At 29.0% G+C, this 25,794-nt stretch overlaps 2 protein-coding genes across 2 annotated transcripts in view; one reads left to right on the forward strand and one right to left on the reverse strand.

Moving 5' to 3' along the window:
• Dsk (Drosulfakinin) overlaps positions 1-25,794 on the reverse strand; it is a 44,837-nt gene that overhangs the window by 14,968 nt on the left and 4,075 nt on the right. The gene's annotated exons all lie outside the window — the stretch shown is intronic.
• Positions 2,081-25,794, forward strand: part of LOC107439942 (uncharacterized) — an 83,155-nt gene continuing 59,441 nt past the window's right edge. Inside the window, exon 1 of the mRNA XM_071178472.2 lies at positions 2,081-2,179. The gene's annotated coding sequence lies outside the window, so the exon portion shown is untranslated. The remainder of the gene's footprint in view (positions 2,180-25,794) is intronic.

Here is a 25,794-nt window from a genome sequence, read left to right on the forward strand (position 1 = left end):
GATGTAAGTGAAATCGTTTGCTTTCACTTCATTAGTAAAAATACCTGAATACGATTCTGATATTTAATTAATCTCAAATAACACAATATAACTAGTGAAACCTGTCATATCGTTTCATTTTTATTTATTTTAAATTAAAACTGTCGCTTAAGAGCCTGTCCAATTTTAAGCTTACGACTACCAATATTAAACGCCGTAGCCTTGTTGCTTTGAACCCAATCCAGAAGACAAGGGAACTCTTGGATCAAGTATTGGAAGACAATTGCCATCATGGAGAACTTTTTGATGGAACTAACCCGCATTTGCGTTACATGGTGAGGAAGACCACAAGAGCCTCTTACGGTTAGCCTGACGGCAAATAAACTCTAACGCATGATTCGTCCGCCATTGATTATATTTCACGTCAGCAGTGTGATCAGTGCAAGCCGAATGCGGATTCGTATCAACATGCCATCGTTGTGATTCCAACCCGGTTCACCTCATTGGAACGCGAACGCTCTATCCCCTGAGCCATCGCTGCTCAATAATCTTTAAAATCTTTAGTTCTAAGTTGAGAACGATTTACGATGTCGGAATAAAATAATCTGCGTTCAAAATGAAACTTTATTTTAAATCTGGCATTCATCAAACTTTAAATTTCACAAAGCTAAAAAAAAAGTCTAATAGGAGCTTGCAATTTCAACATTTTAAATTAAGACATTCCTTAGAAGAAAATTACCTAAAATATTCCGTTGAAAGCAAAATAGAACAAAATGAGAGGAAAGGTAGCTACCCTTTAACCAACTCCACCCTTAAAACTTAAATATTTAAACCAGCAATAAATCATTTTGAAAATGCACTTTCATTTCCCTACATGACAAAATGAATCTTTAATAACGAAGCAGAAAATTGAGATTCCAAGTTATAATCTTCTTGAAATGCAAGTTGGAAACTCCTTAAGTTCAAGAGTAATCATTAGAAATTCAAGAGACATGTGAATAAAGAATTTTACTCTCACTTTTGTTGTTTGTGTTAAAATATTAAAAATGTTTTCGTACATTTTTACCTTTCAATTAAGATTTAATTTTACAAAATTGCGGAAAAGTGTATTTTATTCATTAACACTTGAACTAAAGTCAAGTTTCGTTTGAAAACAGGATCCGATTTGAATTCATAGAACATGTTGATTATGTTTCTAAAAATATATTCTACTTGTATCATTTCTTTTAATGTAAAATGCACTTTAAATAATTTTGATGTATAGTTTCAACCATTTTTCGTGTTGAATTAAATTTGAGTTTTTAGAGTGTATGTAGTCACATTATTTATTTAGATTAGCCAACCAAGTAGCGATTTTTTTAGTTCTCGCCAAGCAAGTTTTTGAAATCTTGCCAAGCTAGGTTTCCGGAAGATATTTCCGGGTGATTATTTCGAACGTCTGATCACACCACCAAAATTCTTAAACCTGATTGGTTATTCGAGATGTATACCTGCGCGAAAGTTGGATTTCAGAAAAAAATAGGTAAAAAGGTTTATTTTATCGCCATTTAAGCTTCAGATCTCTTGTTGTTAGAATTATCGTTATTATTTCTTTTTTTGAGTAAAGATAAGTTATTTTTTATTCTTTTAAAAAAATATTTTAATAAATATGCAATAATTTAAATTGGGTTTTCTTGTAATAATTTAATTTTTTTCTAATAATCAAAAAGCAACGTTGATCCCTTGAATAATCACCAACTTGGCGAGATTTCAAAAGGTCCCCAAAGGGTGGGCTATTCTAGGATTTTATCTTTTTTTTTTATTTGTTTACTGACAACACATATTTTCATGCTCATTAGAATCAGTATAATGGCTTCATTACAAAAGCAATTCGTTTAAAAAACGAGTGCATTTTCAGTAATATATTCTCACTAATTTTATCTAAATTTTTTTATTTTAACAATTTTATGTAATTTTTTGCACGATAACTACAGTTCCATACTTAAAAATGTATTTAGCTTACCTTAACAACAAAATGATGGCTATTATACACCAAACTTTCTGCAAAGTAAACTATCTCTAACAATTATTGCATTTTTCTTAAAATGTTGATTTTTCTCTAGGAATTCGTGGATTCAATTGCTAAAAGCCTCTTTCTATTGTCTCGCTTTTTAAATGTGAAATTTGCGGTGTTCAACATTTATTGCATTTTTCTTGAAGGGTAAATTTTTATTACTTTAAATATGTGAATTTTGTTTAAATAAGTATCATTCTATTGTATCATTCATTTTATTGTAAAATAAGCTGTTCTGAACATTTATTGCATTTTTTAAAAGTATTGTCTTGATTTCTGTATAATTCTCAAAGAATATTTCTATTTTCTCGTTTCCTTAAATGTAAAATTGTTTAATCGAACATACATTGAATTTTCTTGAAACTTTAGTTTTGTTTCTTAGAATATGCGAATTCTATTACTTAAAGCATTTCTCTATTGTCTTATGCCTTTTAAAGTAAAGTATATTAGCTGGAACTTGAACCCTTATTTTTGATCCTTAGAGCATATGGATTTCAATACTGAAACTATATATCTATTGTTTCTTTCCTTTTCAAGTGAAATAGGCAGTACTGAACATTTATTGCATTTTTTTAAAACGTTGATTTTTATGCTTGGAATAGGTGGGTTTTTTTCCCTTTTTTCTTTAAAAACGTATCTTTTTATATACTTGTTATTTTTATTTAAAAATATAACCAATATGTGTAACGTTTTCTTTAAAAATTGGTTTGAATCTATGAAAGAGGAATTTTTTGCAAATAAATTTTTTATAGTCCCTTTTTTTTAATATATAATAATTCTTTCTCAAACATTATTTAAATTTTTCATGTCATTTAAAACACCTGCAATATTTTAATGCTCTAACAAAAAGTCGATCAGAATTATATTATTTTTTGCATATCCGAAATGAAAATCTAAGAAAAATCTACAATGAAATAGTTTTTAAAAATACATAAACATTTTATAATTTATCTACTAGTAAAACACTCAATAATTTCAGTAAAACTATTTTTTTTCGGTTTTTTTGGGGAGAAATACTCTAAGTGTTAAATGATAGCATAAATATTCAAGTAAATAAACATATTCCATTAAACAGTTAAGCGTACATAGATGATTTAATCAATTTAATCAAAGTAAAAGTAATCATCACACCCTATACACTGAAGAATTTTATTAGTCAAATAGTCCAAAATTCCGTAAACAATGTTAGTCCAATTGCATTGATTGCTTTCCATAAATAATTCAGGCTCGTAATATTCAAAGGAAATAGGCTTGTATATTTCAAATGAAACTGTCCAATTTAAGCATCTGACAGCGTGTGCATTTTTAATAATATGCTGCAGTGATCAAAACTGTTTTCTAATTTTTTCCTTTAGACAATACATTAAAAGTATTCTTTTATCTTTTTAGTGGCCAATAATGTTCGATATAGAAATTTTACATGCATTAATTTTGTAAATATTGTTTTTAAGTAAAAGCATTTTGCGTAATTTTGATATAAAGTTTTTACAAAAGTAAAGCAGAGGGTATATTGATATAAGTGAGCAGTTGCGAAAAAATTGTTGTATTTTATAAGATTATTTTTAAAAAAATTGTGACCTTGAATATTATTCAAAATAGTAGTTATCTATATATATATTTTTCTTACACGGCGACAAAAAAAACATTCATTACAACTCCCCAAATGGCAACGCTAGAAAATCGACCAATGATTGCCTCTAAAATTGTCACATGCCAAATCTACCTGAGATGGCTCAACATTTAGCGTTTTTAAAAACGGAAACTGAAATAACCAGAGAGAGCATAAGCTAGGCAGAAGTGAGTAGTCTTTGTCGATAGATCTCTATTTTAGTATTTCATCAAAAGCGCTTTTTTCACGAATTTATATGTTACGAATTTATTTGACGATCTTCGATTTATATCACGAATTTATTTGTTTAACTAGAATTTATTTGTTTATGCCGGTTTTTCCATTGCAATTCACTTATTTCAATTTTTAATAGACTTAATTATAGCCAAAATTTTAACCTTTCTAAAGAGATATCAGTTTTAGAAATTTTAGATTAAGATTTTATACTATAGCACATTTCTAATAGGTTTAACGAATTACATGTAATTTATTTAAATTCAGATTTATTTTAATGACTTAGTATTTACTAAAAAGATGTAATTTTTTTTAAAAAAAAATTTGTTATATGGATTTGAATGATTGATTTGAATTCTTAGAATTTTGCGTAATTGCAATGTACTTAAGTTAGTAGTGAGCGAGGCGAGCTTGGTTTGCGAAGCAAACCATATAAGATTGCGTCGCAATTTTCGGGGGTTGGCGAGCGTTAGTGAGCTGGGGGCGCAGCCCACTAGTATCTTTAATTATGTTTCTGATGTGCTGGCCACTGAGACAATAGGCTATAGAACAGAGTTCACAGTAAAGCAACACGCTATATTGTTTTTGTACTTCAGTTTATTTAGCGAATTTACTGAGCTCAAATAAATTTCAGTTATAAAGTGCACTGTAAAAAAAAGTTCTATTTTAAAACAATCCGTAAAATTAAGAATCTTCCTTTAATTCTTGGTACAAAACAATCCAAGGTATATAAAATAAGCATACAAAATTCTTAACAAGCACTTGTAGTTAAATTAAAAAATAAATAGAAGTTTGCCAGTTACTATAATAATAAAAAAATTATCCGAAAAATTCTGTAAATTCATTTACATCACCAGAGTTTCGTTACATAAAACTATTGTTTAATCACGTATTCAACAACAAGAATAAGAGTAAATTAAAACGATCTAAAATACTTCATTTAAGAAATAGATTTAAATAAAACGTAATTTTAATGGATTTTACAACTTATATAATTTAAGTCTTACTTCTTGATTCCTAGGTGCAACTCTTAACTAATTTTATTAATCAGGCTAATAAATTGTCTGTTGGATCAAATTGGAAAAGCGAGTACATATTTAACAAGCAGAAATATTAGGCATTCGACTGATTGTCTGAACAATTAATTGCAGAGGAGAAATCAATTGTCATAAGATATCTTCGGTCGATCGTATACGTGATATTAAATCGCGATGCATAGCCATTGAAGTAGAATATTATTGAACATTAAATATGCTCGCAATGCAAAGTAATTTCCATTTTAAAACGATTGAATTTCGGTAGGAAATATTTAAATAAAATTATACGACAGAATTTTTGTACTTAAATATCAAATAATATCATAACAATACTGAACTAGATGTTTATTCTATAAAGCACCTATACGAAAACAGATGAAATTTCTGAATTATATGCCTAAAATTTGAGTTTTAAGCTGGTCAGAAATAAATAGTTATAAGCGAGCTGCTTGTTAAAAGAGTTGCATTTTTATTCAAGTATGCTAATTAATTTACCCATGTTATAGTAATTTCAAGTTATATTTTAGTTCATATAATGCTTAATAGTTTAATCAAGAGAGAGAGGTATTTTAGAGGAAACTGCAAAATAAATTTATAAAATTAATGAAGATTAACCAGTAATGCTGTCGATCAACAGTAAGTTCGAGAATTAAATTATTTAATTCTGTCATTGATGTATCTTCAAAATCCTTTTTAGGATAAAATTCTGTCTCTGTTATTAATTACTCTCTCTGTTGTGTCCCCGAAATTCATTCTAAAGTGAAAGGAAATTATTTAATTTTGCTTCTGTCTTGTCTACAAAATTCTTTCTAGAATGAAAGGAAATTGTTTAGTTCTATCACCGTTGTGTCTCAATTCTTTCTAGAGTGCAAGAAAATTATTAAGTTCTGCCGGGGATGTGTATCCAAAATTCTTTCTAGAATAAGAGAAAATTATTTAATTCGGTCTCTGTTGTGTTTCCAAAACTCTTTCTAGAGTGTGTTAGCTTTTACATTCTTTTATTTCCACAGACAGACAGAGACAGACGATAAACAAAAACATTAATAATAAGAAAAAGTCGTTTGGTTGCCTAGCAACCAGCTGGAGTTGCAGTTATTATATCGGCAGACGATTTAAAACAATTATTAAAACTAACTGTTTATTGATGACGGAACAGAGTGAAGGGAAATTATTTAATGTTGCCTATGTTGTGCCATCAAAATTCGTTCTAGAATGAAAGGAAATTATTTAATTCTATCACTGTTGTGTCTCAATTCTTTCTAGAATGTAAGAAAATTAGTTAAATCAGTCTCTGTTGTGTGTCCAAAACTCTTTCTTGAGTTAAAGGAAATTATTTAATTTTGTCTCTATTGTGTCTTTGAAGTTCTCTCTTGTGTGAAAAGAAATTATTTAATTATGTCTCTGCTGTGTCTCCAAAATTCTTTCTGGAGTGAAAGGAAGTTTTTTAACTCGGTCTCTATTGTGTCTCCAAAATTCTATCTAGAGTGACAGGAAATTTTTTAACTCGGTCTCTGATATGTCTCCAAAATTATTTCTAGTGTAAAAAGAAATTATTTAATTCTATCACTGTTGTGTCTCAATTCTTTCTAGAATGTAAGAAAATTAGTTAAATCTGTCTCTGTTGTGTGTCCAAAACTCTTTCTTGAGTTAAAGGAAATTATTTAATTTTGTCTCTATTGTGTCTTTGAAGTTCTCTCTAGTGTGAAAGGAAATTATTTAATTCTGTCTCTGCTGTATATCCAAAATTCTTTCTGGAGTGAAAGGAAGTTTTTTAACTCGGTCTCTATTGTGTCTCCAAAATTCTATCTAGAGTGAAAGGAAATTTTTTAACTCGGTCTCTGATATGTCTCCAAAATTATTTCTAGTGTAAAAAGAAATTATTTAATTCTGCCGCTGTTGTGTCTCTAAAGTCATATTCAGAGTGAAATACTTAATTCTGTCACTGTTATTTCACCATAATTACAAATTTAAATTAGTGTTTGTCTGAAAATTTTGAATATTTCGGGATATTTAAAAGTAGTAGGATAATTCGTAGGCTTATTGCATATTTTAACAATACATAAAGAAAGTTTCTCCGTTTATGTAAGGTTCAATATCCAAAGAGCAAGCGAAGCAATCCGATAGGAATTGCGAAATCAGGGACAGTGGAAGAGCGAGCACAGTGCAAGACCAATTAGTACTTTTTATGTTTGATATAAAATAAAATGAACTTAAAATTCATTAAAAATAATTTTTTTTCAGCTACCTTATTAAACCACAGAACTTTTTTCTTATTTTTTTCATATTGTATAAGAATTTAAGCAAAAGGTTTACAAAGAAAAACTAACGGAAAATATTTTAACCGTTTTTACAAAGCATTTAATTAATATTTACATTTAATTTGAATGATTCATTATGAAGAGACTCATTTCAATAAATTTCCTACAATCGTATGCTTTTTCAAGTAGTGAAAAAAAGAACAGAATGTTAGACCTTTCTCAGAACGAAAATTCATATGTAAATAACCAAAAGAATTAGAAAAACATCAAATGCGAGATGCCGTACCTGATTTACATATGTTTAAGCTCAGGCGTTTATTTAAAGTCCTAAGCTAATTAAATAATACTCTTCAGAGAGCTTCATTCTATTTATTTTAAAATGTATTCAAAAAATACAAAATGTCATTAAAACTTTATGACAAATTTCTAAAAAAATTTCAATGGAAGATTATATAGTGGAAAACAATTATTATGAAAGAAAGATAAAATGAAAGATAACTTCGAAAGTTTTTCGTGTATTTGCATAATAAGAATTGAATTTATTAATCACTTTGTAAGATATTACTTTAATTTTTGAATTAAATGATTTTCGGGGAATTTTTTTTCTTTTTACAGATAAAAATAGCCTTCAAGCTTATTAAATTCAAATATAATGATTACTTTCAAACTCAAGTACTAAAATAACATATTTTTACTTTTATTATTTTAAATTAATAGTTAAATAAAATCACGCTTGAATTTAAATAGCTTTTTGGATTGATTAATGAAAGAAAGCCGAATGATTGTTCTCTTACAAAATTATTTCATCCATGACCAAAAAAGGACAATTCTTAATAAGATGTATAGCTTCAAAATGTTCTTATGTTAAAACCTAATTTGAATTAACTAACTAAGATGAAAAAAACGTTTCTCAAAATTAAGAAAAAAATGTTTCATAATAGCTCCGAAACATATATAGTTGGATTTGAATCATCATGACAAAATTATACATCATCCTCAAATCTGAAAAAGTTCAAACTTTATTAGTTTATTATCAAGTAATAGGAAGGCAATCTGATTAGATAAAAGTTACTGCTTTTACCTTAATTTCAAAGTTATTTTATAAATAAAGAAAGTCTTTAGACTGGTAATCAACAATTTCCTTCTATGCAGCCAGATTAATTTATAAATGAATGCGGATCTTAAGAGCAGAGCATGTCATTGTACTTAATAAGTACATAAGATTTTCAAATTTGGCTATGTTTTTTACGGAGGTAGACACTGTTTTGCTCAATTTTGAGAAACCCTTTTTATATATTGTATGAGAATGAACTTTAGATATTCTAAAATAACTTAAATTTCAAAAATATCCAATTCTTTTATCGGTTAAAGTAATAATTAAAACAGTATTAGAAAAATAAGTATCACTACAGTGGAAAAAGAAATGGACAAAAAAGTGGTTAAGCACATAATGTTAAAAAATACCTAGAGATATTTGACCTTTTCCTTTGGGCTCTGATGGCAACTAAAAATGAAAAAAATCAAATTGATCTTAAATGGAAAAGTTTTGAAGAATTTGCTGAATATGGCACCTACAATCAAATACCTTATGCATATAATTGCCTAAAAACCCCAAGACACAATCAGACACAAAATCGTATATATTTCTGATACGTGATAAACAAGATGCAACTCACAAACCATTATTGTCGGATAGATTTCAGCTAAATTCGATTAACCACAAAGTCACAAATTATCAAGATTATTGGCGTACGTTTTTCTTCTACTAGCAAAAATCATACGAACATTTTTTTTAAACTAATAACCTGCTTTTTTCGCACATTTGAAAAAAAGTGTGATAGAAATTACCAGAATATGGTAACATTTAACGCATTTTTGGTGCTATAAGAACATCAAAAAGCTCGGTAATTTTACCGAATCGCTTCTGTTATGAGTTTGCTAAAATTAATAGTAAAATAACGTTTTCTAATCTGTGTTAAAATTTGGTAAATTGAGAAATGTTTGGAAAATGGAGAATTGTATCGAAGCTCTTTATTAATGAGTATGACAAAGTTAACAATGAAATGTGTTTTTATAATATGTGGCAGCATTTAGAAAAATTTAGTAATTTTATCATGATACCTTAGAGCCATAAAAATCATTTATTCGGTAAAATTTGCTTTTCAGCTTTGTACTTTTTTTCTAAGTGAGTAATAAGAACTATAATTTTAAAAGCAAAGTTTTTTGATAATCCATTAAAATATCAACGGAAAGATTAACAAATGAAGGGTTTAAATAACTCCTACTTTGGTTTTCAATACCAGAATTATAGTTTCTTTTACCAGGAATGTCATTGCTATACGGCACGGTAAATTTACCAGATTTTTTTCGCCGTATAATACTTATTTTTTTGTGTCTAATCCTGTGGGAGATTTAAATATCATTAGGAGTTTGTGTTGTTCAGAATTTGTCCCCGAAATATTTTTCTTTATTACATTTTGTTTTGAAATATTGCATTATACGTTCAAATCATTCCGCATTTCAAGAACTGAATAACCTGATATACCAATATTTTAATAAAATTAACAGCAAAGGTGATCAGGTTATACTGATCAAATTGCTAAGGCAACCTAATATTACTCAGTAAGAATTGATCTCGGAGACGACTGGGCGTAAGTTTCATTCACTACACCAGGGCTCGAAAAAACTCAGAAATTTTACCTGTCCCCGAAGAAGGCTTGTCCAACAATGTACCCGTCCTCCTTTGAAACTAACCCGAAGCTTCTAAATAAATAAAAATAAAATTTTCTCTTATTTATTACTAACATTTATATAAATTGCTCAATGAATTAGTAGTTACTAGGATTACATTATATAGTAAAATAAATACTAGGTTACTAATAGTAAAACCTAGTATTTCTTTTATGAAATAATTTATTTCTTTTATGAAATAATTTATTTCTTTTATGAAATAATTAAAATGACAAAGGTCAAGTTATCTGGAATGTCAATTTATCCGAGGGTACTGCGTTTTCTAAATGAATCGAATATGACGTTTGCCAGTTCCACATTCAAACCAAAGATTAACAGAGGTTTCTGCACAGAAATTTGAAAGGGTTTTCCATTTAGGTAGATGTTCATAATTGCGTTTAAGGCTTTTTGTTTAAGACCAGTACGTAATGTGTTTTTTTGTAAGTTCATTGCTGAAAAACCTCTTTCAGCAGCTGCAATACTCCCAGACAGAGAAAACATCAATTCCACCATGATCAGTATGCTGCTGTATTTCTAGATTAGAGGATCATTTTAGAAGTGAGGCGCTAAACTCTTGTAAGATAACAAAAATTGAAAATGTATCACGAACATTAACGGGAAAATGACCGTCCTCGCGGACGTTGGATTCGAGAAATTTGTTGTCCGTTGGGAACTTTCGACCACCGAGGACGGGCGATTTTCCGAGCTCTGCACTACACGATTAATATTATTAATTTATCTAACAATAATTATTTTTAACCAAGTATTCGGATACTCTGATCTTACAAAACAAGCAAACCTGCATCAAAATTATGCTTGGAATGTGAACACTTCATTCGCTTCATAAATTGTAAGAGTGGGTGGAAAAAGTCGACACGTTTCTTTTGCTCAAAAATAAGATGTTATTTTCAAGACTAGCCAGGTTTGATGGATGACAATAAAGCAGATTTAAAAATGAAAACTCAAAATTTCCAACCCAAAAAGGGAAAATATTATGAAGGTTAAGAAAGAACTGGATAAACAGTGATAGCCGAGAGGCAAATCAGGGAAGGATTTTGTTGATATGTGCATTGAAGATGCTGTAGCGTAACTACCACTACAAATATTAAATGCCAAATCACTAGTATATAAGACATATTAACTTGATTCCATACCATCGTGAAGTACCTTAGATAGATGAAGGTTAACATGGTCGATAAGAGCATTCCCTTTAATGCTACTGAAAATGCAAGCTCTATTGAAGGGTAGTGAGGAGCTCATGTTTTTAAACAGGGAATCAGCATTTACAAGAATAAAAAAAGTTCCAGAGCATTAAAATTATAATCATTAAATGAATTAATAGTTTTGACAAAGCTGGAAAAAATTTTAGCGTTATAATTGAATTTATGTGCTACGCTTAACTCATTAGCAGTAAATAGAGGATTTATCAAATTCTTGATGCTGGATATAAAATGTAATAAACGTCGGGTCTGCACGATGTTGCCAAGGCTACAGTGGGCAAAGTAAGCGATAAACACCCAAGATATTTCCAATATTAACAAGATCTTTAAGAGACTTAATTTTAACTTTATTAACAGGACTAAAAATTTCTTTAAAACTACATCGGGACAGGATATTAAAAATTTTGTTACAAAAGGGGGGGGGATGTAAAGTAATAAGCTCACTGTCATATGTTTCTTGAAAATATTGAAGTAGAAATAAATAAGCAAATAATAACAAACTAAGCCTAAACAACAGTATTGAGTAAATTAAGTTAAGGCAATTAAAAAGGAAATATATTTCGAAAAAAGTAAATTTACAATATATTCGCACAGAACACGCTTCATTTATTAATAATTGCATTAGATAAAAGAAAGCTTATATTGGTAAATCAAACAAAGTAAAGTTACGGAAATTTTTTTAGAATTCAATCTAAATAACTAAGCATATTTAATTAAATTAGCTTAAAACAATTGAAAACTGATTAAATCTCGAAAAATAGGGTAGATTTGAAATGTATACGTACCATTTATTAAAAATTGTATGAGATAAAGAAAAACTTATTCTTGTGAATCAAATAAAGCTAAGTTACGGGAATTATATCTGTAGAATTTTATCTCAATAACTTAAAAATTAAAATATATTAATTAAAAAATTAAATTTGAGTAAACTATACGTTAAAAACGCAACAAAATTAAGTAAATTTAAAATAAATTCCAAACAAATCTTATTTAAAAGGTATTAGATTAACGACAGCTTATTCCTGCAAAATTCAATCAAATTATTAAAATTGGATTATAAGATTTAATCTTAAAAACAGAACTAATTTTAATAAATGAACTTGAGCAAAACAAAATGAAAGTACAATATATATTTTAACACCACAAAATAAGGTTTATTAAATGCACAAATTCAAAACAAATTCCATTTATTGCTAAATGTATTAGATAAAAGAAATCTCATTTTTGTGGATGAAATACTGTCAAATTATAAAAACTGCATTTGCTGGACCTAATCTGAATAACAAATGAGTTCTGTCAAAAAATCTGCCTAATTAAAACTAAGTCCTCGCAAACTTTGCTTGTGAAATATAAAGCATAAATAAAAACTTGAATATTAAAGAATATTTCATACGAATAGTATGAAATATTTTGCGTTTTCAAGTGCTCTGTTTTCCTCATTATTATAATAAACAAAATTATTTTATGACTAAAAATGCACAGAGATAGTAAAACAACTGCATTTTAATTACTGCTGAGTCCTTTTTTAATGAGTTCCAACTGATCGATATATTTACTTCCTTAATTTGTGTTTGCCAACAAAATGAATACAAATTATTTTTTGCTCATTTACTCGCTTGGTGGAAGTAATGTTTTTGTTTAAAGTATTTAAAGGCATAATACAAAAAGTGTATATAAATTCTTTTCCAATATACTTAAATTCCATTTTCGCTTCAAGAATGAAGAAGTGATTTTTTAAAACTGTCAGGATTATATTTAAAAAAAAAAATTTTATTATGGAATTGGAATAATAAAGCATGGTTTAGGACCAACCATGCAAGTAAACTCTTTTACTTCGGATTTCTTTTCTTAATTAGCATTTTTTAGATCCTAATATTTCCTCGTGCAAGGTGAAACTAAACTATGTGCATAAATAAAATTGCTTGAAAATAAAAAATCCATTTAATGAAAATTATTTATGTAACAGACCTTATGGCAAAAAAGTATTAAGGCTAAGCAAAACTTTTAATGCTACTGGTTTCCATTTTGAAAAAACTATGCACAAAGTAGAAAATTAAGATTTATAAAGCATCAAAAAAATTGATTTATTTTTTTTAAATATTTTTTTTTGTGTAGAAAATGGAGAAAAATAAATTTCCAGTATGAATCTATATCCGTATAAACAATAAAAAACAATTTTAGAATATTGTCAAAATATCTTTTCCTTCGTTTGAATTTCATTACCCTTCATAAAAGGCAAAAAAATACTTTAGGGACGCCTTTTGAGTTTTTTTTTTTTATCTGCCTTCATTAGTTACATTACATTTAATTCTCCGTCAGTAATGTTAATTTTCGACTTAAGAACTCATAACTTAACACATAAGAACAAAAGTCTAACACATAAGGATCCATAAATGTTTTGTAGTTTATAAGTTATTCTTTGTTGACGGTCATATTAGAAGCAGAACAAAGATTTAAAAGAGTTTTAAAGTGTGTATAAACGCACTATCCTGATGGAAAGTATACCCGTTAGAACAATGGCTTCCAACAGGTACTCCCTTGATACCTGTTAATTTTAGAAAGATTTGCTTGCAAAACTAGTTAATACAAAGAAACTACTTTAGATAGTTACAGAAAAATATTTCAATATTTTATATAGAAGAAAAGTAGGGAAAAAACAAAGTTAGGGTTCATCGGAAAAGTTCGTTTTTCGTTGAACCCATAATACAGTAGTAATTTGCAAATAAAGCCATTTTCTATTCAATTTAAAGCATGATAACATTTATATAAGTCCAAGAAATATGCCAATGAATTTGAACTTAGCACCCTATTAAGAATGCAGTAAATTTAAAAAATATGTAGTTAAATTTTTTGAAACATTGAGCCAATCCCTACGAAATCTGGTAACACTGATACGTTCAGTACTTTTACTGAACAAATAATACAGTAGAAATTTGCTATCTGTTCAATTTGAGTTATTATAAAGTGTATTTAAGTTCAGAAAGTACGATGATACGTTTAAACTTAGCACCATATTAAGATTGCAATAAATTTGAGAAGTATTGTGGTTCAATGCATTTAAATATTTCAAATATTGAGCTAATTCCTACAAAATCTGGTAATACTCGTGTCCCCAATATTTTTACTGAGCAAATAATGCAATAAAAATTGACTATTAAATCCATTCTCTGTTCAATTTCCACCATTACAACGTGTATTCAAGTTCAAGAAATACGATGATACATTTGAACTTTGCACCATGCTACGCTTGCGGTAAATTTGAAAAATATTATGGTTCAATGCGTTTAAATATTTCGAACATTGAGTTAATTCCTAAAGAATCTGATAGCACTGATGTGTGTAGTATTTTTACTCAACTAATTCAAGTAAGAATTCCTAGACTCGTCGATTAAAAGCACGCCAATTTAGTATTATTAATAAGCGTTTGACAGCTTTTATTATATACTATAATGTTTTCATAAATTTATGCAAAATACGGAATTCATATTTTAATAGAGATTAAAAATTTGTCGTTTTAAAATCAAGCAAATCACTAGTGTAATTACAGTACTGTATCGTAATGGTATTCCTGATAAAAAAAAAATACGTAATGTCAGTTTATAAGACCGAAATATACACTATTTAAACTTTTTAATTGGTAGCAATATAGTTCATATATTAATGGGTTACCAGAACTTCTGGTTTACAAATTATAATTATCATCGCCACACATTTAGTAAAATATATGAAACAGAAAAGTGAATAAAACCAGATGAATGTTCGAAAGTATCATGTTAAAATTATTCACCTCATTTACCAAATTTATCACTTATTATAAAACCATATTTTATAGTTAATTTAACCTAAACTATTATCAAAACGGTTCTGTAAAAATTATCGAGCTTTTTGGCGTTCCAATAGAGCCAGAAACACGGTAAATTCTATCGTTCTGTTAATATATTTGTCTCAGTTTAGTACCTTAACCTCAAAAGGACTCAAGCATTCAGGCAAAATGAACAACATTATCTTTTTTATAAAGAATTTTATCAATCATATCGAAGCTGTGGAAGGCGTAAAGGTTCTTTCTTTAAAAACAAAAATTTTTAATTAAGCATAACTATTGACGCATTAAGAAACTAAAACTGTATCTCATTAGTGGTAAAAAACCCTGTAAAAAATTTAACGTTTACACTTCCGCATTACTGGAATCAAAAGATGTAATAAACTGTGTTAATGAGATTAAACATAAAAATAAAACAGCAAAAGAAAAAAATTCTTGCCTTGTATTTCTGTTAAATTTTTCTGGAATTAAACAGGCTGAAAAGTTTTTCCTTCCCTAAAGTTTATTTTAAAGTTAATCTGAAGAACGCTATTTTAAAGCTTATTTTTTCTAGAAATTTGATCTCTCTTTACTCAGTATTAAAATATCATTCATATTCATAAAGCGAAAAGGCTTTTGGCATGAAAACGGGTAAATTTTTATTTCGACCTCAGATGCGCCTGAAATATATTTCATGTTTTTTATTTGTCAATTCGCCTCAAAAATGCAATAATGGAACAAACTTACTCTCGACCGCTCTCCAAAACAAACTATTGAGACCATATTTTTTTCAAATTCCATCTGCATAATTTGAGCATCAAGAACTCACATCCTTTAAAAAAAATTTATGCTTGTTCGAAAAAAAAACACGTTTCCCTGCCTGTTTCTTCAATATCGCTTAACTTTAAATATCGTCTGCAATCATTTATAAGCATGTCTAAGTGTCTAATAATAAGTCTTCAAATAATAAGTCTTCAAATAATTATCATCATATCGTTATACGTTAATATGGGACCAACAAATCAAAACTTATTGTTCTCTCTTCTTTATTTGGTCCACAAATTATACAGCAGACAAATATCATGTTATTGGTATGCCATGTGACAAGTTTTAATCTGTTAAGAATGTCAAAATTTATTGGAAAAGATTGAGAGTATCTTTTATGACCGACAAATTTTGTAATCGCCTGAGACTGATCATCCAATATATTGTGCACCTTTTGGTACAACTTATCACTTAAAAATTTCTATTTTAAGATATTTTCGTCTGTATGAAAATACCTACACATTTTCCCCATTGGTCGAAGTTTACAGAAAAGCAAAAGGGTAAAAATATTAAAAATTAAAATTCAGCATTTTTATGCAATATTAAAAAACTAATTCATTAATTAAGGTTCTTAAATATTTTATCAGGTTTATGAGTTTATTTTCCTCTAATTTGCATATTTCAATGTGAAATTTCTGTTTTCTTTCATAATTTTTAACTCGGGTCACAGGAGAAAAAATAAAAGGAAAGGGATATTGGACCACGTTTGCAAATTGTTCGGAAAAGCTTTTATGAAAACATTTCCGGTAAAAACATTAGAATTTTTATGTAGGGAACACATATTTGTGTGGATTTAACTGCCATATAGTACATTTGTAGAAAACTGGAAAATACTTATCTGAAAGCAATACTGTGGCAAATAATGATGCTAGACAGTCGCCTTTGAAAATATATGAGTATTTCCGTACAAGTGCCAGAGAGAGCAGGAGTTCAAAACAATATTTCAAAGCATGCCGTCAGTATTTTTTTTCATTTCTATGTTAATTTGTACTCTTAACTTAGTTACCAATATTTTCAAATTATTATTACTAAGAAAATGAGGCAAAGTTAACTTTAAAAAAAACGAAATTTTAATTAATTTTTAAGTTATATGGATTTAGTCGCAGAACTAAAACTTTAAAAAAAATTATAATAAATATCGAAAAAACTAGTATTAAAAGCATTATGCATTTGTTTGATTTCAAGTTCGGTTTGGTAAGGAGTGTGAAAATCAGACAAAGAAATACAATCAAAACTAATGATCAGTAGCCAATCTTCCATAAATTAAACTTTTTTAAAAAAACTCGATGTCTCTTCAGTGATTTGGTGTTTTCTCTTAATCATGTGACTCATCATCGATGATATCCACCCTCATCCATAGTACGAAAACGGTAGTCTGCCTCTCATACTACCTTCTGCGTATTTTTTGAATGGTAGCTATTTTTTTTTACTACCTTCACTACCAGAACACAAGTTTTGATTTATCAGCTTAGTTTTTTCCTAGGGTAGGAATTAAAAACTTTATTTATGAAGACCTTTTAAAAATGTTAATCAAAGTTCCCGATATTTCAATGAAGAAAATATACTGATATTTCAGTTAATAATTGTAAATGCATCTTATACTTCTTGGAATTTTTATTAAAAAATATCTGGGATTTTTGAGAAGTATTTCACTGAGTGGAATGATAATGAAAATGAAAACTGGTCTTTATAATGAAACATTTCTTCCCTTATAGAACCGAAAGAAATGTATACTAAGTTTTTTTCTTTCATTTAAAATCTTACTTCGAGAAACATTAAATGAAATACATCGACTGGTTTTCCAATCAACTTCACTTTTAGTTTTATCAACATAATCAATTTCTTGACTTCTTTTAAGCTAAAATATTTCACTATAATTGAAAAAGAAAGCCTAAAACCGCTCATGTAGGAGTTTCCTATAACGGAAAATATAAGTAAATTTCAATAAAATATTATATTTTAAAAGAAGTATTCATATTTATTCAACGTATATAAGTCTACAAATTAAATAACTAAAATAAATACATTTTAACCAATAGAAATTAAACTTTCGGTTAAAATTTAATTTTACTCCAAGACATTTACCGCATTATATTTTTATTATTCCTTTATTATTTTACTTTGTAAACTTTACAAATCAAACTCTTTATTTTCTAACTTTAAAAATGTTCCAGTTACTATTGGAATACATTAAAACTGTAACAGATCAAAAGAAAAGGTTTTTTTTTTCCTATTTCACCATCCCGTTATGGTTAAATTCAATTTCTAACCACACAAGAAAAATGATGATATTGTTTCTCATAATCGCATTGCGATATATTTTCACAAAAATATTTTTGTTCTAAAAACAAATTTACTTTACACATTTTTTTTTTCTTCAATTTTTACTCAATGAGCCTTGTACGCGAGATCTCTGAAATGTAAAATAAAACTCGATTTGTATTTCGATTTAGGAATGACATAAAACAATATAAGATCGGCATTATTACAGTATAGAACAAAATACCATGAAGATATTTTACAGCTTCGTTTTTTGAACTCCTTGGTGCATATAATGAAATTACATTTTATTCCAGACCTTTGGTTTTATAGGCTGTTTTCCCTTTTAAAAAATATATTATGATTGCAAGGGTTTTGAAGAACTTTTTTTTTACTTTAAAAATACAGTTGATTTATAGATTGGAACCTGAAAATTATTCGCTTCGCCAATTGCATTTTAAATCAAGTCTTCATAAAGTCTTTATAACACATAGAGAAAATACTTTTTTTTTTATTGGACATGGATCAATGTACAGATAAGTCGTATTTTTAAATTGATCAAGAAAGCTATTTTAATAAAAAAAATATAACGATTTTCTTGATAGGCAATAAGATTAACCTGTGCGTTTTACTGTTATTTAGTGGAAGTTTATAAACTTTTTAAGTATCTTCCCGGACAAAATGCTGCAAAAGAATTTCTCATCGTTTAAAGAGCATTTTTTTCAACGGTTTTTTTCAACACTGGTCTCTCGTTCATTGCCTCGCCACGCCACACTGCAACTGATGCCCGTTCACACGTCACACAACACCACACAGAGAGAAACATCCATGCCCTAAGTGGGATTCGAACCCGCAACCATACCTGCCAACTTTTAATCCCTTCCATTATCATTTTTCCCAGTGGTATTAAAATGGAATTAAAACTTCAATTTTAAGCAAACAAATACATTGTATTTGAGAAAACTGAAGTTGACAACCATTATAGTAACGCAAATTAATATCTGTGCTTAATTTTTGTAAGAATAGTGGTGAACAATATCATTTAAAAATTAAGATTATAAAAGAAAAAATAGTATATAATTACTACAACTTTAAATATGAAAATAAAATCTTCCGGAAAATCCGGAAGAGTTGGCAGGTATGCGCAACCATTGGCTTCGCAGCCAGGCACGCTGACCACTTAGCCACCTGACTGGCTTAATGTAGGAATTTTCATTTATTTCATTTTTTCATGTCCTTAACATAACATTCGTTCATCATGTAATCATTTAGAAGTATGACAGTAATGCGGCATAATAAACCGTAGAGTGTCTACTATTTAAATCTATTGTATCTACCAGTCGGATTGTTAAAGTTTTGCTAGAGGATTCGGGAAATGATTGGACTTGGAGAAATTTTAGGAAAGGATTGCGATACCGTCAGAGCGGATTGCCTTTAAGTGATATAGAGCAAGGTAACAACCAAACATAATTATCGTTTACCTATGCATACCAATCTTTAAAAAGTTTATTTTTTAAAAAATTAAGGTAAAATAAAAACAAGCTGTTTATCAAAACGCAAGATGGACTGCATAATTTAAAGTAGATTGTTGCTTTGGGTAATATGTTTTTTCTATGAGTTTCAAAGTATTGGGGCGAATAAGTGTAATAAAAATAAACTCCATTAGGGTTAATAAGATTATTGGCTGATGTATTGTTGATCAGTTGATGATGAAGCTCGGTAGCATGCATTCGTTTTACTTTGTCTGATATCGAGCTAATGGATAGAGATACTCCTTTAAATTTCAGTACTTCATTATTCAACCTAATCTTTTTAAGTTCTTCCATATTTAACAGTGAGAAAACTTTTTATAAAACGAATTTTTTAAAGCTAACTTTTGTGAAGAAAAAAATCTTACAACTCAGCTCACTTTCAAGAGCAAAACTCCGGTTTAACACTTTAACAATCTTTTAGCTGAATGAGGTTATTTTTGATAATCATTTCATCTTAAAATCACGTAGGATTTAAAATGACGTGAAACGTTAATTCTCAACTATTTTTGGTCTTAAGTATGTATTTTGAGAGTATTCTATTTGCGATTATTCTATTTTTAACTTACTTTAGAGTCATCTGCTGTAGATTACGGAATGGAACGAAATTAAAGCATTTAATCTATTCGGTTCATTCTCTATCATTTTATGTTGTTTTAATAAACTGTTGATCGATGCACTTTTGAGAAAATTTTTTTATTCTCACAAAAGTGAAGATAGAAATTTTCCCAATTTGACGAAGTTAGGGCAGACTACATCTCAGAAAATAATATCGTCAATAGTGAAGAAAAAATTTCGAATTTTTAGTATCCTTTATTTACAGTGATGCTCAATTTTATCCTTTAAGGAAAAAAATTTATTCTGCTCTGAAATGAAAAAACTTCTATGAAAATTTAATTATGAAATTATAAGAACAAATTGTGACAAAAAACTGTCAAAATAATTTAAACCGAAAATAGGTTTTCTTGCAAAATTGTAGTGATCCGTAAAGAAGATAAAGCAAAAATAGAGAGCCTATGGCACTAGCGCAACTAGGTCACACGGGCCTGGTATTGCGGTGGCACGCAAGAATTGCAATTAACATTACTTATATTCACTTAAAAAACGCTACCGGGATAGCCTGATCGGTAGGGTGCTGGGCCAATGTCCGAGAGTTCGTGAGTTCAAACCCCACCGGCCGAAGACTTCCCGTGTAGTAAAGTGACTAATGCACGTTAAATCTGTCGAGTCGCGAAAGTCTTCCATGTTTCCATAACAAATCAACACCTCTGGGGGTACTGGATTGGAGATCGATCGTTCTCTGATTCAGATCAAAATTACGATCTGTGGATGAATGAATGGATCCTCCCTGTAAACGGGTGTGACGTATGGTGTGGCAGAAGTCGAATTCTTGGCCATAGATGGCGCCACTGAAAAACAAGAAATGTACTCTCTGTCTTAAATTTAGGCTTGTCCGTGTGGCAAGTCGCAGTAGAAACAACAGCAACTTAAAAAACATTTTTAATTCCAGCTGTCATTATAGAAGAATTCAGAAAAAAATTTCGTTTTTGAGGGCCATTGTGACACTTTCCCGGATGTGATGCGTAATATAGTACACACTTTACCTTGCAAATCCATGTTTTAGCAGAGATGTACAAAAAATAAGATATCTAACACTATCCAGCATTAATAGCCTCACCTTCCATTTATTGCTTACCACTGTATGTGGCTCCTTTAGAATATTTAACCTTAGCTCAGTATTTAAATGAAATATTTTCAAAATGCCATTTATTCAATTTATAATTGAAAAAAGTTAATAACTGAACAACAAATATTGTCACACAATGTAGTTACATAATTTAAAAGAAATGTACAATGGTTTAAATGTTATTTTCTTCTTTTTTTAGAGAAAATCAGGAAGTAACACCCTAGAAACGTGAAAATAATGTATCTTAATTTAACTCGAACAGTAATGGAGAAAAGTTCAAAATTTCTGGGACAAGGTTATCAGTACTTAATTTTTTGCAAAAATTCAACCTCGGGGTGAATCATAGTAGACATAAAAAACAATCCAAAAACAATATCAGTGTTTGGAAAACATTGCACGTAAGCTCTTATTTTTCTAAACTGCATACCTAGGATTCAGTGAAAGTAAACTAAAAAAATATTAAAAAAGATCTTTTTGTATTAAAAAAGTAGATGATTCTCAGTCAGATAGGTTAAGAAAATAAACACATTCGTTTGCATATAACAAATATTTAGATTTTGAAATCCCTTTTAAAAGTAAATGAAATTTCCTTCTCCTTGTGCTTCTTAACCTCTAAATCAATTTTATTCAATAGTTTGAAACGAAAGTCCATTGTGTACATTAAAAATTAAAACAGTATTGGGTTCCTGTTTTGAATTTCTTATACTAAAGGAATTTGAAAACTTATCCTTGCATGCTATCGAAAGTAAACTATTTTCTTCGTATTTAAAAATAAATACCACGTATTCCTACTAAAGTATTTACCAAATTTTAAAAATAAACGCGTAGTTATATGCTTATTTTTCCTTACTCATTTAAGCACTAAGCACAATCATTACGGTGCAAAGTCTTAGACTTTGTGTTCGGTGCGCCTATATTAATTTTTATGTGATTTCGTCCTATTCAGAACTTATATACTATTCAGAACTTATATCCTATTCAGAACTTATATCCTATTCAGAACCCATCCAGAACTAAGCGTTAAAGTGAGTTTTAAAATTTTAAATTATTAAAACGTAAATTTACTACCAGTTTTATAAATTTATAATATTATCATTTTCCGCTGTCAACCTTGTGAACACAACTGTCTGCCAATATAGTCTTTTCAAAAAGACTTATTTAGAAAAATGTAACTAGCGATTTATGCAAATAGACGGTATCATTTTTCGAATCCATTTGGACTTATTGGTTCAAGCGCTATAAATAGGAGCAGTACTCATAAATGCTTTGTCCATTTTCTGACACGCGCATTTGTAGCTGAGCCTATTTTTGTCTACACACATTTTGAGCTGTTCCCGTTTTCTTAAGCATGAATTGTGAGTTATGACAATTTTTGTAAATAAGCATTTTGAGCTGTTTCCATTTTCCTAAACGCGCTTTTTGAGCTATGTCCATTTTCGTAAACGTGCATTTTGAGTTGCACCCATACTCGTAAATACGCATTTCGCGCTATTCCATTTTTATAAACACGAACTATGAGCAGCGTCTAGTTTTCTAAATATGCATTTTGAGCTGTAACCAAATTTAAAAAATATTCCATATAATACTGAATTTAAAATGAAATATATATCACGACAGCTCATTTTGTCTTTTTGTAACCGTACGGAAGCTTATATGATAAGACCATTATACAATGCATAGGAACTTTAAAATTAAAGCCATATGAGTGAAACAATTTTTTAAAAAATAATATCCTGATAAAAAATACAAATCAGTGGAACAAACTGAATCAATTTTTGAAACCAAATCTGTTATAGTACACTGAAACATTTATGGACCTTTTGATTGAAAACGTTTTCATTTTGATGCAAAAATCAAAATAAAAATGTTTTCAACTGAAACCATCACGAAATAATTACAGATTTCACGTGGGGGTTGGAATGTAAAGAGAGTTAAAACAGAGTCCTCTGGAATTCAAATAATTTTAAAATTACAATGAGTAATTGGATAACAACTAACTTTGAGCTGAAACTAAATATCAGTTGAGCACATGTTTTAGGTACTAATTTTTGCATGAAATGCAATAAAAGTACAGCAACTACTGTTTTAATTGTTTGAACGAATTTTCAGCATTATAGTTTTTGGACTCTTTGAAATAATTTCAGGAAGTTTGAGGTATTTTCAGAAACTTAAAAGAAGTTTATTCTGTCCGAATGCACTTTAATGCATAATAAGTAATGGATAAATGCATTATTGCATTGTCTCGGTTATATAATAATACGCCATCAATCGTCTTTTATCGTACCAGTGTGTATTTAATTTACGTCTTTTAGCTGTTTAACAAACAGTTATTTTAAATGAACAGTTATATTTCATGCAGTAGTTGCGTTAAAATTATTTTGAGAAAATATATAATAACTCTTAAATTAACTTGGGAAATTGATAGATTTTAAAAATTCATACGTTTAAAAATCGTTATGAGAGCAAATATCTTAAAATATAGCAAATTTCTATCTCGTTAACTAATGTATGTTTATAACTTGTTAGATTCTAATCATATTTCTTTTGTCGGTAAACACATCAATCTGTAGTTATGAAACGTTAATATTTTTTGTGTTGTTTGAATTTTGAATTAGAAATCTTAATTAGAACACTAAATGGAAATAATATTTTTCTGATATTCTAAAATCAGACTTGATTTGAAAATTTTTATTCAAATTATAATTTTATTAAAATTTAATGCACTTGCAGTCACAGATTATGTGTAACATATAAATGTAACATAATTTACTCGTTGGAATAGATATTATATATTTGCCTGCTTTTATTGATATTATATAAAATGCATTTCGTAAAATATAATTTGAACACAAGAAAAAAATTTAAATTTAGTTTCACATTTTAAATAATCTCGAAGAAATACATGAGATAATGGCACACACGATGATTTAAATTTTTACATTGTTCTTTTTACATCGCATATTCCTACATTTTAAATTATTTTTCGTATAAGCTATTATTTTCGACGAAACAATTGAATCCTAACGAGTTAGAGCTTTCAAAATTTTCAAAATATTCAACAACAGCAATAACCTTTGCTTCACAACAGAGAAATAATTTAATTTTCATTGATAGAGTTTAGCTATAAATGGTAAGCGAAGAATTCTATACAGGTAAAGCGAACAATTCTTTTGGTAATTATTTATGTAACTACGTTTTAAAATTTGAAAGTTCAAACAGAACATCTTCCCCAATTTAATAATGTGAATTTTGTTTATAGTTTGAAAAACCGAGAATTCGAGTTTTATTAAACTATCTTTGATTTTTTTTTTTATTTTGCGAGAAAGTATGGAGATTAGTGTAAGAAAATTTAAAAAATTCAGAAAAGTCATTTTCAATTATTTATGAATTTCTGAAAAAGATTTCCTTAAAATGTATCTTTTAAATAATGGATCAAATATTACCTTTTTTTTACATTAATTTTCAAGCCTTGTATATTTATTTTATTGACATTATTAAAATGTATTCAAATAAATTAAAAGAGGTGGTTAGGGAAATATTTTTTTTTTAATTTCCGTATGATATTTTGCCTGCAATTCTTGAGAACAGTTGGCTGCAAGGTTACATGAATGAAAAAACAGAGTAAAAAACAATCTATTTTATTTAAATAATTCTATTTTATAACCGACGTTGGCCCTATTTTGAATTTACCACTACAATTATGTAACTCCATAGCATTGTAATTTTGAATGCAACAAAGAAGAGTAGGGAACTCCTGGATAAAACATTGGAACAGGCCTTCGTGGTGGACTTTCTGGTGGAAGTTACCCTCATTTGCGTCAAGTGTAGAGAATATCTCCCATGGTTAGCCCGACGGCAAAGGAATTCTAACGTATGATCCATCAACCACTAAGGATAATTTGTGTTAGAACAGTGATCTGTGCGACCCGGGAACAGAATTTGTATCAACCAGCCAACACTGGGATTAGACCTAGGTCACTTCATTGGGAGGCGAACGCTCTACTCCCTGATCCACCACGACTCTGTAATTACATGTTTTTATTTTATTTTATAACAGTAAAATAAAATAAAAATATTACGGCAGACCGAATTTCTAGTTTGGGACTACCAATATTCAACTCCGTATTCTTGTAATTTTGAGCCCAATCCAGAAGAAAATGGAACTCCTGGATCAAGTATTGGGAGAAATTTGCCTTCATGGAGGACTTTTTGATGGACCTAATCCGCATTTGAGTAACAAAATCACGAAAACTTCCCACAGTTAACCTGACAGGCAAGGGGACTCTATCCCGCAATCCGTCTACTATTGAGATTATTTTACGTCAGCACTGTGGTCGGTGAGAGCCGTGTGCGGAATTCGAATCAACCACCCATCGCTAGGATTTTCACCTCTTTGGGAGGCAAACACTCATTGGGATATTTTTTTACAACTGTTGTTGAACAGACGACATAATTTTGGGGGGTCTACTACTACTAATTTTCAACTCCGCAGCCTTGTAATTTTGAACCAAATCGAGAAGACAAGGGAACTCCTGAATCTAGTATTGAGAGAAATTTTGCTTTCCTGGACGACTT

This window comes from Parasteatoda tepidariorum, chromosome 6 (genome assembly GCF_982258835.1).
Source record: "Parasteatoda tepidariorum strain Cologne lab strain chromosome 6, Ptep-v5.0, whole genome shotgun sequence".
Taxonomy (NCBI): domain Eukaryota; kingdom Metazoa; phylum Arthropoda; class Arachnida; order Araneae; family Theridiidae; genus Parasteatoda; species Parasteatoda tepidariorum.